Below are 3,539 nucleotides of genomic sequence, written 5' to 3'. Positions count from 1 at the left end.
AGTCAGCCAGAGGTCATGTGGTTGGTGAGGGAGGCCCCCAAACTGCTTAAAGAACAATTATGTATGTATATATGTATGTATGTATGTATGTATGTATGTATGTATGTATGTATGTATGTATTTAACAATTCTGTGCTGGGGATGGATCTCCAATGGAGAGGAAGAATTCAATTTGGGGTAATTTTATTTTCATTTGTTTGTTTCTGGGCTGGCCTGGAATTCGCTATGTAGACCAGGCTGGCTGGCCTTGAACTCAAAGAGACCTACCTGCCTCTGTTCCTGAGTGCTGGAATTAAAAGCTACCACACCTGTCTACAATTTGTGTGTGTGTGTGTGTGTGTGTGTGTGTGTGTATTTATTTATTTTGTGTTTGTGTTGGGGGAGGGGTATATGTGTGTAGGGGTACACATATGAAAGTCAGAGGATGATTTGGGGAGTTAGTTCTCCACCATGTGGGTCCCAGGCATTGAACTCGGGTCATCCGTCTTGACGACAGGCACCTTTATCCACTGAGCCATCTCCTAGGCCCAGAGAGGGAGAATTTACACAAACTGATACCCATGAGTCCCATCACGGCCCCTAGTTGCGGTATGGACGTTATCTCACACACCCTCTGCCTGTCCCCAAGGAGTGCTCATCTCTAACTGTGCTGTCACTTCTCCCTGGGGGAGGTGACAACTTCCCCAACAATAGTGCTGTCCTTACAAGACACTGAAGAGCCAAGCCGAATCCTCAGAAAGCCGAGAAAGTCCCTCCCATGTGCCCCCAGGCTGCCACCGTCCAGAAGGTAGCAGTTAGTTTAGATCTCAGCCTGTCCAGAGGACACCCCCCCCCTTCAACGTCCGAACAGTCCCCATTCCGGGGCGGTGGGCTGGCTCCTTTACAGTGACTGTTGTACCATGCTCACGGGACTCACACCCACACCTTGACCTCATTAGCACGACGTTCTAGTCAGCGGTCTTAGGGAAATGTGATGATGTTAATTACGCGCTGATTTATTTAATTCCTGGTCTTGTAAAATGAGTGCCGCTGCCTGCCTGCCTTCCCTTCCCCCGGGGCTTCTAAATTCCTGGGGGCACGGCGGGGGTGGGGCTGGGGGAGCAAGGAAAGGGGGCTTCTAAATTCCTGGGGGCACGGCAGGGGTGGGGCTGGGGGAGCAAGGAAAGCAAGCGGACTGGACTTGGTCACCTTGAGTCACTTGCTGGCTCCAGTGACCCTGAGTAACCTCCTTGAGCCCGGGATTGGGTAAGGATTATGAGTTTGGCACGAGGCCTGCCCTGGAGGAAGCGCTCAGTAAATGGTAGCTTCTGTTATCGTTGTTGTTAATTATTATTTCAGTCTATCGACCGAGGGATCGTCTCCTCTGCTCCACGTCTGCACCCGACAAGCATCGGCAGGGAGGAATGCAGTAGGATTTTCTGCCGTGAATAGAGGGGTTCAATATCTGCACTGTTCAGTGTGGAGGCTCTTTGCCCCTCTGCCTTGGGCAGCTGAACGGACAGATACCCAGGAGTCATCTGCATCCAGTAGTGACTGTATTAAGAGCACAGATGCAGAGGCCAAGAGCACAGGGTCCTGGCTAGACCATCCATCCAGACTAGAGAACAGAAAGTGCCAAACCTGGGACGTACTTAAGCAACATTAGCAGCATGGTGACTCGGGGACTCTCTTGAATTCATTCTCTGGGCATCTGTCTCCCAGGGATGCAGCTTCTTTTATTTTATTTTATTTTTTAACAGATTTAATTCACTTTATTTTTCTTGTATAAAAACCCTTATGTGGTGGCCACAGCTGGAGCCTGGGTTCTCTGAACAGACACTCTGGTGTGGGTTTTCACAAGATGGTCAGTGAATTCCTGATAAGGAGATTTGGTGAACACAGTCTCTTTCCAGAAGTCAGGGGTCAGGTAGCTGTAGATCTTGGAGATGGCATCAAAGGTGGCCTTGGCAAAGTTGCCCAGGGTGGCAGTGCATCCCCTGGCTGACGTGTAGCAGTCATCAATACCGGTCATCATCAGTAACTTCTTAGGCACAGGAGCAGAGACAGAGCCAGTGCCCCTGGGGGCAGGGATGAGACGCACCAATACAGAGCCACAGCGGCCTGTCACTTTGCACGGGACAGTGTGGGGCTTGCCATTCTTGTTCCCCCAGTAGCCTCTCCGCACAGGGACAATGGACAGCTTGGCCAAGATGATGGCCCCTCGGATGGCAGTGGCTACCTCCTTGGAGCACTTCACACCAAGACCAACATGGCCATTGTAGTCCCCAATAGCGACAAAAGCCTTGAACCTGGTCCGCTGGCCAGCCCGAGTCTGCTTCTGCACTGGCATGATCTTTAGAACCTCATCCTTTAGGGATGCGCCCAGGAAAAAGTCAATGATCTCGGATTCCTTAATGGACAGGGAGAACAGGTAGATCTCCTCCAGGGACTTGATCTTCATGTCCTTAACCAGGCGGCCCAGCTTGGTGACAGGGATCCACTCCTTGTCTTCAGCTTTACCTCCACCAGCCCCGCGGCCTCGACCACGGCCACAGCCCCAACTGTGGCCCCTAAGGCCGCTGCCGAATCCTCTGCGGAAGCCGCCGTGGCCGTGGCCTTCTAGTCCTGGGCCCCCGGTCCCGCTGCACTGGCGTCGTCCGCCATTTGGTGTTTTCCCGAAGAAGAAGAAGCCAGCTTCTTTTATTTTTATTTATTTCTTTAATTTCATTGCTGGAGATCGAACCCAGAGCCTCACACGTCAGTCAAGTATTCTGCCTATACTTCAAGTGCTTTTTACCTTTATTGTTGTTATTGTGGGTGTGTGATGGGAGGGGTGTGCATGCCGTGGGCATGTGTGGAGGTCAGAGGACAACCCTGTGGAAACTGCTCTTCCCACCCTTACATGGCTTACAGGGATCAAACTGAGGTGGCTGTTAGAATTCCTAGCCACTCCCCCAGCTACATGATCTAATAGCCAGGTAAGATGCTTAGTCATCCTAGGGACTGATGTCCTACGTAATCCATGCACTGCGTGATCATGTAATCTGCATGCAGCATGGTCATGCAATCTATGCTCATGCATGGCATATGCCCATATTAGCATGTGTGTGGGGGGAGGGGGGTACGGGGCGGGGAGGAACCTACAAAAGCGGGTTCCACCTATTCCTTCCCTCTCTTCCTGTACGGTCATTCCATAGGCCTATGCACACCCTTTCTATTCTTTTCCTTTAATAAACTCTTATGGTGGGTTTTGTTGTGCCTCGTGGCTTCTCTCAAATGGTAAACAGAGCCACTTAATAAATAACATTGCGCCGCTTAATAAATTACAGTGGCCAGGCTCACACGGTCAGCACCTTTACCCTCTCAGTCATCTTATTGACTCCCCCTTTTTAACATTGACATATTTTTGGAGATTTACTTTATTTATTTATATGTGTAGGTGTGAGAGACGGCGTCTGGATAAATGGCCCAGGTTGGCTTTGAACTTGCATTATGGTTAATATTGGTTGTCAATTTGACAGGGTTTAGAACTACCACAGAAACAAACCTCTAGGCTTGCC

At 50.4% G+C, this 3,539-nt stretch overlaps 1 pseudogene; it reads right to left on the bottom strand.

Annotated features, from left to right (window-relative positions):
• Positions 1 to 1,774: 1,774 nt before the first annotated feature.
• LOC114705352 lies at positions 1,775 to 2,643 on the bottom strand (annotated as a pseudogene).
• Positions 2,644 to 3,539: the final 896 nt, after the last annotated feature.

Source organism: Peromyscus leucopus, chromosome 16_21, assembly GCF_004664715.2.
Source record: "Peromyscus leucopus breed LL Stock chromosome 16_21, UCI_PerLeu_2.1, whole genome shotgun sequence".
NCBI classification, from domain to species: Eukaryota; Metazoa; Chordata; class Mammalia; order Rodentia; family Cricetidae; genus Peromyscus; species Peromyscus leucopus.
The sequence above is the reverse complement of the archived record's forward strand: the minus strand, read 5'-3'. Positions and strand labels throughout refer to the sequence as shown.